This window comes from Falco punctatus (genome assembly GCF_963210335.1).
Source record: "Falco punctatus genome assembly, chromosome: 9".
Classification (NCBI taxonomy): domain Eukaryota; kingdom Metazoa; phylum Chordata; class Aves; order Falconiformes; family Falconidae; genus Falco; species Falco punctatus.
In genome coordinates, this window is record NC_137589.1 from 33,149,450 (window position 1) to 33,162,136 (window position 12,687).

Consider the following 12,687-nt stretch of genomic DNA (forward strand, 5'->3'; position numbering starts at 1 on the left):
GTGATGGATGCAGAATGAACTATTATGTTCCTACTGCAGTTCAGTTTCTGGTTTCCTCTGTCATCTTCTAACGTTTCACATGAAAGTTCACCTCTGAGTTAAGTATACTCAGTGGGACACGGGGCATGTACTCTACCTAGCTGTTACGAATTACGTGATTTCTCTAGAGTGCTAGGTGCATGGATTTATGCTTCAGGTTTGCACTGTGGCTGAAAGAAGCAGTCCTGTCCTCCCCTGAACATCTGGCTGCAGCTTCCTGCCACTTCCCTTGTTGGTGCTGGCACTTGGGATGGGGAGAAGGATTAGCTCCTACCTGTCCGAAGACTTTTCAGGATTTTGGTTTTGATCCAGATCAGCAGGCCAGTCTGGCAATGCACCTGACGCTGTGATGACCAGTGCCCACATGGGAGAGCTGATGGCAATGTATGGCAAGGAGGAAGCGGACTCAGACTGGCTTTAGCTGATCACAAAACCAGATCATTTAATGAAAGCTACTGGTCCGTGTTAGCACTGGTTCTCCTTCTATGCATGTCACAGCCGTCCTACCTCCAAGTGCTGGCTGGGTTTCATGCTTGGAGTTGTTTGCAAAGTCTTCCCTCTCACTAAGGTCCTGCTTTGATGTAGGTCAAGCCACGTTATGGAGCTGAACAAAGACTCTAGTCTTCATCTGATTAGATCTATCTGGGGATTTACACTGCACCCTCACCCTAAGGTTTCACTTCTTGCTTCTCAATCCAAGGAACTACGAAACTCAAAACAAAAGTTAGTCAAAGCCACGACAGCTCCCCTGTTAGCTTTTTTCTTTTGGGAGCAGAGGCATATGAAACACAACCTCCAGGTATCACTAAACTTATTGGCTGACTTAATTCAAGACGCCTTTGGCAGCCGTGCCGAGGCAAGGTGTACGTCAGGAGCAGAGCTGGCAGTGCGACCTTGGGTGAAGGGTTTGGTGAGGAGAGGTTTGTGCTTTTAGGGACGCCGCCTGCGCTGGGTTTCGCACTCCGGGCGCTGCTGTGTGTTTCTCAGGCAGGCTGGCTAGGTGGCCCTGGGACATCCCTGGGTCCCGAGGGGAGTGGGGCTGCTTGAGGGTCAGGTCGAAGGATTGTTTTAGGGGGAACGAAGGAAAAAGAACAGCCGACACTGCTTTTCAGTGCAGACGTGACTTCAGAGCTGCAGGGAGAATCTCTGCCATCTGCTGTATCCTCGAAGCACTTGGACCTGGGATGAGGCACCTGTGGCGTTCACGATCACTCAAGGTGTCTGCTGAGCTTGGGTAGGGGTCTGTTAGCATGGCTGTACAGGATGTCCCTTACAGGGTCACCTGATGGGGAATGGCTCTGCTTCTCTTCTTCATGAAAAATGCCAATGAAAGTGAGCAATGTGTCTTTAGGGCGACTGCTGTTTTCTTTGAAGAACCAGGAGGCATGATTTAGTGGAATTGGTAGACTTACCTCACTCCTGACATCCAGGGTGTCTCATAAGCAATGTCTGAACTCTATGATGTTTGTGGACTGATAACTGAGATCAGAAATATTTCTTCTGTGGTTGCTTTTATGAGGAGAGCACTTTTAAGGTTTTCTTAACACCTGGCGGTATGCAAAGCTGTAGTAAGTGTGTAAAGAAGACTCTTCACCTCTATTCTGAGAGTGTCAAATGATTGTTTTAAAATATGTATGTGTATTTTGTGACCTTTGATTGCCTGATGAAAGTCCCAATGCCATCTGGCAGTGGAACTCCAGCACAGGTTATCTACACTGGCCTCAGCCACACAGTGAGGCCCCCATGTAGTTTCTGAGTGCTCCAGCTGCTCTTCTCCATCAGACAGCATCATGTGAGGCAACATGCTCCGTTCAGGATTTTATAAAACCATGCAAAATGTGAGATGGTCTCTAAAGAAGGGTCTTTGCAAGGTGTCTCAGTGTCTTTGCTTGTCACCACTGATCCCTTCTGGATGCTCTTTCCTGACATGATGCTTGGGCCCAGATACAGACGTGCTGGTTGCACAGCACCACATCGTGAAAGGAATTTGCTTCCTCCCTGAGAGCTGGGTGATGTCTGTAGCCTGCTGTGAGGCTCTCTGGTGATACATCTCTCTCCTGAAGAGTTTGAACTGGTAAATTCACAACATTTTCTTCAAAGTGACTCTGATTAGTATTATTTTGTAGGCTTTTGCCCACTGTGTCCTGCCTCACTGTTTTCCAGCAGCTGTGGGCAGACAGCAGAGCTGCTTCAAACTCCCTCCACCAGAAGCTCTTCCTTATACCTATCTGACATCGCCAAGTTCCTGTGGGCAGACACAGCTCTGGGCACTGTTTAGATCAACATCTGAAGAACTCTGAGGCTTGGGCAGCTGCTTGTCTCTGTTAGAAAGCTGACCGAGGGAGGAACAGAAGGCAGTCAATGAGCAGAACTGACTCTGGCCTGGCAGCTCTGCTTGCTTTCAAAAATACCAGAGAGTCTCTAGGGCAAAAGGCAGAATTTCTTTCATTGCTGTTAATAGTCACTAGAGGATTTGCTCAGGACTTGAAGGCCTGCAGCAGTTAACTGACCATGTCCTAACGCTGGACTCCTAAGAGCACTTTCTAGCACCTGCATCTCTTAGGAGCTGTGTGTCTTCAAAGGCTGAGTAAGTCAGACAGGAGAATAGCTACTTGGGCATGACTAGGAATGGCATGAAAAGCTTAGCAAAAGGAAATGGCATTCCTCGTGGGGATATCTGAGGCAGCGTTGCGAAGGAAGTGGTTGAAACCCATAAAACCTGTGTCACTGCAGGCTGAGTTGAGCAAAGCGCTGAGGCAGGGAATGCTCATGGGCTGCTCACAGGACGACCTTCAGGATTACAGTGTCCAAGTCCAGTGGCTGGGATCTTCCTTTTCAGAAGAAAACCGAGTGGAAAACCCTGCAGCTGAGCAGTCCCATGAAATCCCCACCTTTTCAGTGGCCTAGCGAGACTGGCAAGCGGGGACATTCTTCAGAGTTCGGGTAGAGCTGAAGCCTATCGCTAGGTGACCCTTCTGGACCCGTCAGCAGGAATTTCTGCTGCCTCTGCCTCAGTTCAACCCACTCCCACACAGAAGGGTTAGGGTCAATTGTTAACCTCTGCTGGCCCGCACTCCTCCAGGAGGCTGAGAGGCACAGGCTGCTTTGTGTACGAAATCCCCAGTCTCTGAGGGAAAGGCACTGCCCAGACCAACCATTGCAGCTCTCCCACCCCCAGTTATCCCACAGCTTCGTTCCCACGTTGTAGCAGTGAAGAGGAAACAGTGAGCTAGACCAAAGGCATTGCTGTTACTTAGTCACTTCAGCCACCAACCTCCTCCTTCCAGACTTTTGTGGAAAGGTGGATTTTTCTGTAAGTCTCAGCTTTTTGATTCTAGCCTGGCAGATAGGGAAGCACGTGGGCTGTGGGACCTGTCTTTTGGGTGGGTGTGCTCCTTCATCTGTGGGTCAGTTGTTGCTTCTAAAATCAGTGCACACAATGAACCAGACAAGGTGGGTTTTTTTCTTAGGGAAGGGAAGTTTACCAGAATAATTATACCTTATGTTACACCCATATTTCCAGCCTATATGAACATTCTTATTTCGAAAGAAGTGTGCCCAAACAGAGCGTGTTCTTAGCAGTATGATTATGCTAGTAAATTTTGAGTGGAGAGCAGCCTTCAGGCACAGGTGTTATTTTATAGGGTTAAAAGTATCGTTACAGACAACCATGACCTTCTGATTGCTAGCAGTCTTCTGTTGACTTATGCTGTAACTTACTTTCACAATTTCATTTTTTCAAACTCTTTCAGAATCATCTTTAATTATTTCAGGACCTGAGATCCGTTTTCTCTGCCTCTCCCTCACATCTGAAATGCATAGCTTTCTTTTACAGGCTGAATTTGATGACAGTCGCAAGTGCAGTGTGAAAACCTGACAGTTCTGAAAAGCAAGTGCAGAATTTCATTACATGCAAGCCCCTTCAGACGGGGTTTGTACAACATGTGGATCTCCCCACAAGCCCGGCAGCAGTGCACTTAACAATTTAGGCTCAGCATTGTTGTCAATATCTTTTGCAGATGGCAACAGCTTGTTCTATGTGAGAGGGAAGGGAAATTTCCTAGCAGAATGCCCTTATGTACAAGCTTAATAGAGACACCTTTAGGAGGACTCCGTCATTAATTAGAATCACAATTCCCCCCAGGATATTGATGCAGGCTGTGCTTGCAATGTATGCAAAACCATGACTCTCGGAAATATGTTTGGCAGAGCAAACAAGAGACACGCAGCATCCTGAAAACCTCCACCTGAGGAAAAGTCGGTGTTGGTTTCCTTGAAGTGCTTTATGAACATCAGCAGCCAGCAGCCAGGAAACCTTAGAAAGGGCTGTGTTCCATTATGGACATAAAGCCCATTTAGCTGGGCAGCACACGCATGAATTAGTACCTAGCGGCCCCAGTCAAGAGTATGTCTGCACAGTCACGTTCCCTCGCCAAGGCTTAAGAGATGGTCCTTGCTAATGCATCTAAATGGCTTTGGAACCCAGCAGGCCCCAGCTCTCCAGCCAGGCTGAGCTGTCTGCACCTGACCATGGAGGTGCTCCCTCTGATATGGGACAGGTGGTGCTGGCATCTGTGTGCAGGCGCAGGCTGCGATGGCTGCAACCCGAAAAGACCAGCGAAGGATCTTTTTTCTTTTTGAGAGGCTTGCGCATTGCCTCGCAGTTGTCTCATTTCTCATCCATCCCCCTCAGTGAATGTGCAGCCCTGGGCTGCACGTCCAACTGGTTCCCAGTATTGTGCCCATGCAACTGTATCATCCTTGGTATATTTTTAGTGAGGGGAGAGGCAGCTCATAGCAAACCTGTAGCGTTAGTTGTCTGCTGCTAAAAATCTTGTGAAACAGAGATCTAAAAAAAAGTTCAGTTACCAGCTTGTTTACATTTTTTCCAGCTACGTTCACTGGCCCCAAGGAAAGTGTGTTGCTTTTCTCCAAAATCTGGCTTCCTGAAGGGCAAAAGAAGAGTTCCACTCCTCTAGATGGCATCCACCAAAGCATACATCAAAGAAAGGAGCTTTTTAAGGGAGCCAGTACAAAACACTGAGCATAATTATTTAAATCTTACCCCATTCTGTGGCTCCTGTGGCCTGGGAGGAGGCTGCTGGGCTTCATGATGCTTGAAGGTCAGTGCTGGTGCCTTTTCTTTCGAAGGCTGAACAAGAAGCATTTCTTCCCAGCAGAGCCAGAAGTGACTCCAGTAAGCAGCTGTTGCACACTGGGCTCTTCTCGAGAGGGGAGATGACTTTCTAGAGCTCTGCCTCATCTGCCCAAGGGTTCTCCTAACCATCAGACTAGAGTCTGCTTTGTGGAAGAAGGAGGGGTGTGAGAGGTGCTCTTGATCCATCTTGTTGGAAGTGTGTCACACTGCATAAACTAATTCACTGCTGAGCCAGAGATGGGCTTCTGCAGCCCGGTGGCTCAGAGGCTTATGTGAGGGACAGAGGTGCTGGTTTCAGTGATTGCTACAGGCCCTTAGACAGGGCTGGGAGGACTGGTGGGGCTGGAAAAAAAAAGAAAAAGATTTTAACCCAAGTCCATATTGCAAATCCTGGGGTTCTTGTATTTGGCTCAGTTGTGTCCCTGCAAATGTAGAGATGGGCTCAAAACGAAAGACAAGAAGAGTTGTGAGGGGAGCCCAACACCTCAACAATGGAAAATGACAATAAACAATGGTTATTTCTTCCCTGTTACAGGTTTTGCAGGATGTCCTAATTACCTTGACATTATTAGTACGGAAGTTGTGCTCTATCCACCCACTAAGTACAGGAAACATGCCCAGTGTGTAATTCTATCCCTCAACTTGCATGCCTCTGATGGGCTGGAGTCTGAAAGGAAACTGAATAGCCTGGAAAGGTTAACCAGAGACAGAGAGAAATTAACCCTTTCATTTTCACTCACTGCCCATTATTTTTGGAAAGTAGAGTTGGTGGGTGGAGCATGGGGTGGTGCCATAGAGAGGTTGTTTACTTCCAGGCTTAGATAAGTCTGGGAGCATTAGATCCGATGGTTTCAAGCAATCACAAGGATGCTGTTGTGCAGCTTATGTCCTTCAGATATACCCAGTAAGCATGTGGAAATTTATTACGGGCAAATAATAGGAGCAAAGAGTTTGTAAGCTAATACATGACATATAACACGTTAAAGAGGAAGAGCTACAGAAGAGGGGGCCATGTCATACAGCTTCAAGATTGTCTCTATTTCCTAAATATGTAAATTTGCAAGAAATTTTAACTCAGAAGAGGCCTTGCCATTGTGGACTGATTGTTTCCTCTCTATGCCCTGACTGGAGTGGGTGTTCAGCAGAGCAGCAGCTTGTGGAGCGGGGATGCTCTTCAGGCTATGCTGAAGGGTTATGCACAAACCCAGCCGGGGTTCAGTGTGTGAGATACGCAGGGGTATTTGCACATTGAAAGGGTGGTGGAGTCTGTAGAGCTGGTCAAAGAGCAAACACAGATGGAGAAGGGAATATGGAGTGGCACAGTTCAAGAAAAGATTACTTGTATAGGTGTGGGTGTGATGTCTGAGTTTGGGAAAAAGAAGCAATAGGAACATATTTGTCAAGGCAAGGGAGGCCACAGACAGTCAAAAGCAAGAAAACGAAGTTAAACACAAAGGTTGAGAGCACTTGTGTGCATTTCAAATGCTGCTCTAATTTGTATCTATAGGACAACAAGGATTAAATGGAGATAATCCCTTTACAATGGTTTAATCAGTATAGGTGAGTCAGTTCGCATCAGGATTGTATAAGTGTCGAAATAATTGTTTAAGTAAGTCATAGCAAAGGGATGGGAAGAAGTACTCGAGAGCGGAGCAAGATACACTCAGAAATGTTTATTCTTTGTTACAGCCATTTGGCAAGAGATAAAGACCAAGTCAGAATAATGTTGCACTGTCTTATTTGCACACAAAGTACATGCACACAAGAGTCTCTGCACAGTAAGAAAAGAATTGGCCACGTTTGTACTAACAGAGTGAAAAAGAGCTTTGCTTTTCACTGTGCATCCATCCTTTATCATCTGTGAAGGAATAGACAGTTTTATAAATTCGGTGTAAATGAAGTGTCTTCTAAAAAGGTGTTGCAGTGCTTTGAAGCTGTCCATCCCTGAGAGGTCTGCAGGGGCAGGGGTGCTTTTCATGTTTCATTCTGAGGAGTGCCGTAGAAGGTACCTGCTACACAGGAGGCTTGACTTTTGCTGTCATTTGTTCTGTGTGTTTCCCGTTCAGATATAAAAGTCATTCTGCTTGAAATTACCCATCTGGTCTTTGTGATTCAGGACAAAGCCACAAAAAAATCAAGACAGATTCTCCTGCCCTCCCTATTCAATACTGTGTACTTGAAAACTAAAGTCAGCACTGCAAGCAGATTTTTACTTGCACTTAAACACTTCCCTGAAATGTTTGCTGTAGCAAAGTAAGAAGTGAGGGAGGAGGAAAATGCAAATGCCCCAAAGCAGTATGAATCCTTAGAACTTCAGGTCTGAAGAAGTTACATTTGAGGCTTAGAGCTTTTCTCAGGAGCAATTTCACAAAACTAGACATTAGGTTTACGCGAAATGCTCACTTTGAAACCACGACTTGGATGACTTCTGGTGTTATGCTTTGTGGGTGGCTTCTTTGTTTACTTGTTTCTTAAGAAAAACATAGAAATTTCTCTTCATCCCACTTGAAAAGTCTCATGTTGGAAAACTCAGAACTTGATAGAAAAAAGTAACATTTACGAGCTTCTTGAATTCCCTCTATTATGTTTTCTGTACCTCTGCTGATAATGCAAGTAAGGATGCTTAGAAAAGGGGAAGAAGGGGACAACTTGGTTATATCCTTCTCCAACTTTTAAAAATCTCATCCTGTGTGTTGTTTCGAGAAACCTGCAGACTAAGCACCTCCAGATGATTCAACTGACAAATTTATTTCTGTTTCCAAACTTGTTACTAAGGAAAGAAAAATGCAGTTTTCTGCTTGCAATTTTTTTTTAAGGACGACTGACATGCATTTCATAACATTTTTATTTCCATTTGGGATTAATTGCTTCTGTCATCAGGTGGTCAGCAGAACCAGAATAACAGGCTCCTTTCTGCCAGTTCCTTTTGCTAATTTGACAGAAAGAGCTGCTGCGACTGTGTCCTGGAGAAGCACAGGTCACATTTGTTTTCATGCCTCTCCCTTCCAGCAACATGGGAATCATAGGAACGAGTGCTGAGGAAGTGGTGTGAGGAGGTGACACAGTGGCTTTTTGATGGCATCGTGTGAGTGCCCTGGGATCATCCTCTAATTGATACCTCTGGGCTGGCGAGGATGATGGGATGCAGGAACAGGAGCACGAAGGAGGAATGCAGGAGGTTTTGAAGGCTGATAATGCTTCTGAGAAGCCTGGAGAGCAGGCGTAATAAGTTTCAACCAGAGACGGGGGAAATAATATTTTAAAGCCAAGCAAACAATGAACTGACCCAGGAAGGATAATTAGCAAAACTGAACAAGAGCAAGGTGCGCTGAGGCCCAGCTCATACTGTGTTTTAAGAGAGACCGGCTTAAACTTCTCTTTTTCAATGTGTGTTTTTGTTCTCTGCTCTTGGCCCTCTTTATTGTGGGGCCTCTTATTGATGCTAGATCTGAACACAATTTAGTTAGGACATTTTAGCACAGACCAAATGAAATTTCCCAATTCCCAAATAAGCATTGCTGTAACATTTACAGCATCAAAGTAAATTGTTACTTTATTTGAGCTTCCTCTGTGTTTCCCTGGAACCCAGCAAGGGGAAGGAGCTTTTTTATGCTGTGGGGATGACAAACAAAAAAAAGAAAAAAAAAGTTAACTTTCCAGTAAAGCCACAGAGTGTCAAATCAGTCCAATTTGTTATTAGTCACCTCAGGACCAGATCAGCCAGTAGCTGTTTTGGGAATCCATGAGGGATTTTTTCCAGCTCACTCTCCCCTGTGGTGGTTAAGTCACAGCTTGCTCGTGGCCGGCTGATGGCTGGACACAGCCTGGGCTCCGTTCTGGCTCCTCAAAGCCTGACACGTAAACAAGAACTACGAAGTTTCATTAACTCCTTACCAAAACTATATCTTCCCATCCCTTTTCATAGCTGCCAAGCGCTTGACAAGATTGGGAAAAACCAAACCAAGCCTTGAGATACGTGTTGGTTTATTTACTAGCAATTTACTTCCTAGGAAGAAGCACTTACAGGCATGCAGAGAGGGCATGCTGCTTCTCCTGCGTTGGGGGCGGGGTGGGGGGAAGCGGATTCCCCATCAGTGATTTTCTCTTTCTTACTGCAAAGTCCTGCCTTATGTCATGGCCTCACCCTGCGGACCTCTGAAGGACCAGATCCCGCAAACGGTGGAGAATCCCATTAAATCAATACTTGTGTAAAAGCCTGGCCCTGGCTATCATGCAGAGTTGGGGGCAGAAGGTGGCATGTGACAGTGAGAAAACTCTTTTCTCTCTCTCTGTCCGCTGGAGGCTGGACCACAGAGCATCAGGTTGGTCTGCATTGCAGCCCAGCAGCGGATGGGTGCATGGGGCTGCACTGTTTTGGGCTGATTTGGGTTAAACTGAGCAGTGTAGACAAAAGCCATTGCGTCCCAGCAGACTGCAATCCCTCACCTGACATATCCCCTCCCTTGTGATGAACACTCCGTACCCACCCCACTGCAGCCAGGCTGTCACCTTGGCCAGCCTGCCCACTTATGTCCTTCACCTTGCTGATAGTGGAGCTAACTATGTGCTCCTAATATTCTCATATTCCTGCCTCCTTCCCTAACAGCTTTTCCTTTGTTGTCATCGTTTTCCCCACTCACTCTTCACCCTAGTCCCAGCCCTCTGTTTACCAATATTCTGCTATTATTAGGTGGCCTAGAAGTGCACACATGATATAGCACTGGTACCATGGGAGCTACAGGGCACATTTTTCTGTATTATTGACATGCTTCCCCTCTCTGCTATGAAAACATACCAAACCATCAGCTTCCCATTCTCTGGTGCTTCCAACCTGTAATGCTGACAGGGCAGAAAAATTGTCTTTCACCCTGCTTTTGACCAGTACCCTTTTCTCTGCCATTAGGAGAGATGGTGCTGGCTTAACAGGGAGGGTGATGGAAGCAGAAGTGGATTCTCACACCTGGTTTACGTTGTCTGTGGTGGACAGACTCAGAGCAGGCTGATCGGCCTTCTCAGTACAGTGGTCCCAAAGCAGACAACTAGAAATAATTGTGTTTGTGCTTGCATAGCATGTTGCACTGGCTGCCCTAAAGGTGGTCTAATCCTGTAGGGCTCAGGAGTGTGGAGGACAGTTGAGAAGCCTTGATTGGATTGTCACAGAGGTAGAGGTATTTTCAGTAATAGTAGTACTTTTTTTTTTTTTTTTTTTTTTTTTTTTTAGTAAAAGCCTAACATAACCAGCTTTCTTACTAGTGGTATTAAGGACAGCTGAGATCAGAATAATTATTTTTAAGTAGATGGTCACTTTTATGTCTGAGCATGGTTGCCTCACCACTTGTGTTTCACCCACTCTACTGAATTTTGCTCTTGACTTCTCACACAGTTTGGGCTAGCAGTGCTGGGACTGTTGTTTAGGCAGGTTAATTGCTAAAATCTCCCCTTGCAGCCTTATCTAGCTGGGAGGGTTACTCTCATGCATAAGCTTGGCCACTGGAAGCGGGGCTGGAGGCTGAGGCTTCGGTGCCTGTGCAGGCATCACCAACCTGGTTGTTTTTTCATATGCCTTTCTGATCCTATTCTATTCCAAACTATGCCTATGGGAAAGTATTTGCACTTGGGGCTTTCCTCAGTCAGGGGTGTTTCACAGAGCTGGTCATACCTTTTCTTCAATTTAAAAGCAGAAAATAGCTTTTCAATTGAAAAGTCCTTGGATGTAGCTCCAGGAAGAGGCTTGACAGAGCTTCGCAGACTTTATAGTACGTTTCTCAGCAAGATGTAAATCTTTCTTTCTTGTTGCTGTTAGACTCCTGCCATAACCACACAGGCAGTTGCCTCTGGTGTAGGACTGTTCTGCCCCATGCCAGCACTAGTCCTGGTGCAGCCCTGTGGCCGTGGACACACAGGGTACTGCTGAAGGAAGGAGCCAGGCAGACACTCCCTGTCTTGCTTCAGCTTGGACATCTGCAGTTTCAAGCGGCTGTTCCCTCAACATAGCCCAAAGGTCTCGCTCTTGCCATGGTGCAAGGCATTTTAGCAGCTACCCATCACCAGAGAGAAAATCTTATTTCCCCCACAATCCTGCTCCTTGCCACCTTCTCCCACCATTTACAACGGCTCTGGTGCTCCTTGAATGCTTTGGGTGAGTAGGTTAAATTTGCTATGCTAGAAATGATCTGCTCATCTCTTTTATTTTATATTTTTCTATATTCTTTATTTCACATTTTTCTGTGCCGGGTGTCTCAGGGGGCTAGCAAGCTGGTTCAGCTGGAGCATATGGCTGGGCACTGCAGCTGCAGGATGTGGCAGAGAGCAGCAGGATCCTTTCAGTCTGGGCTCGCCCCACGTTGTGGGGCCCCACATGATGCTCATCCCCATGCCTCTCCCCAGCTGGGTGGGTGGCAGTCTCTGTGCTGCTACAGCTGTGAGGCTGTGGGTCCCTGCGGGAGCCAAGCAACAACTGGTTCAGGTAGGTGGCCCACCAGGGTTTAGTTATGCTTTGCAGATCCTCTCTTTGACAGCAAGGAGCGAGTATATAGTGTGTGCTGCTCTCTGCTCCACCAAGTCTGTGGTCTGTGGCCCCCCGAGAGCTCGTGGACAGATACTGGCCAGTGCTCTGCTCCCCATGGGCCTGTTGACACAGTGCTGGTCACGGTGAATAAGCACTGGCTGTGATACTGATACCCTTCCTGTAGACCTCTAAGTCTCATAGTGACCCAAATTAATGTCACTTTTCTCAGATGCATGTGTCTCACTCATCTCATCTTCTCTCTTATGTCCATCCCTGCAGCCCTCTGGGCACATGTGGCTTCTGCAGCCCTTTGGCCCTGTTCTTTGGTCGTGGTGTGGGCTCAGGATGTGGTGCAACTCTGCAGCACTCTGTTCGGAATCCTCCAAACCATGCATGACAGGAATGGAAAGCTGTCACTTGATCACTGGTTGCAGGAACAGTCTCACCAAGCCAGCTGACTGTGCAGCTGGAAGAGGTTAAAAATTAACCCTGCAATAATACATGTGGGTAATTTACTTTCTGCTGGTTTTGTAAGTAGTGTCAGTGTCATTCAAAGCAACCTAAAGCGGTGCAGGGCAGGGGGTACAGGGAACAGGGTGAGTATAGGCAGGAACTGGAAATATTTGTGGTTTATTATATCAAACAATGTAGAAAGCCTTTGATTTTTGTCAAGGGGGAGATACTTGCTCATGTTCCTCTGTATAGCTCTGTTGAGGAGGGTTTATATATGTTTTCCTCCATTACACCAAAGATACAGTTATCTGCTTCGTTTGCAGTGCCAAGAATGTCAAGCCTTCTCTTCACCATTTATGCACTGATCTTCCACAAAGGACACAGACATGAGGAGAGGGCTCTTTTGAACATCTCTGCCACGCAGAGACCAGGTGACTTCTGCTTAACTTAGTGAGGTGCTAGCAAAACTATCAGAGATTTTACACAAAAATCAGTTCCCCTACCAAGCTTTGTTTTCACTGCATAGTTG

General features: G+C 46.5%; 1 protein-coding gene across 2 annotated transcripts in view; it reads left to right on the forward strand.

The window, feature by feature from the left end:
* Nucleotides 1-12,687, forward strand: part of LOC308069723 (uncharacterized protein) — a 90,612-nt gene that overhangs the window by 21,935 nt on the left and 55,990 nt on the right. The gene's annotated exons all lie outside the window — the stretch shown is intronic.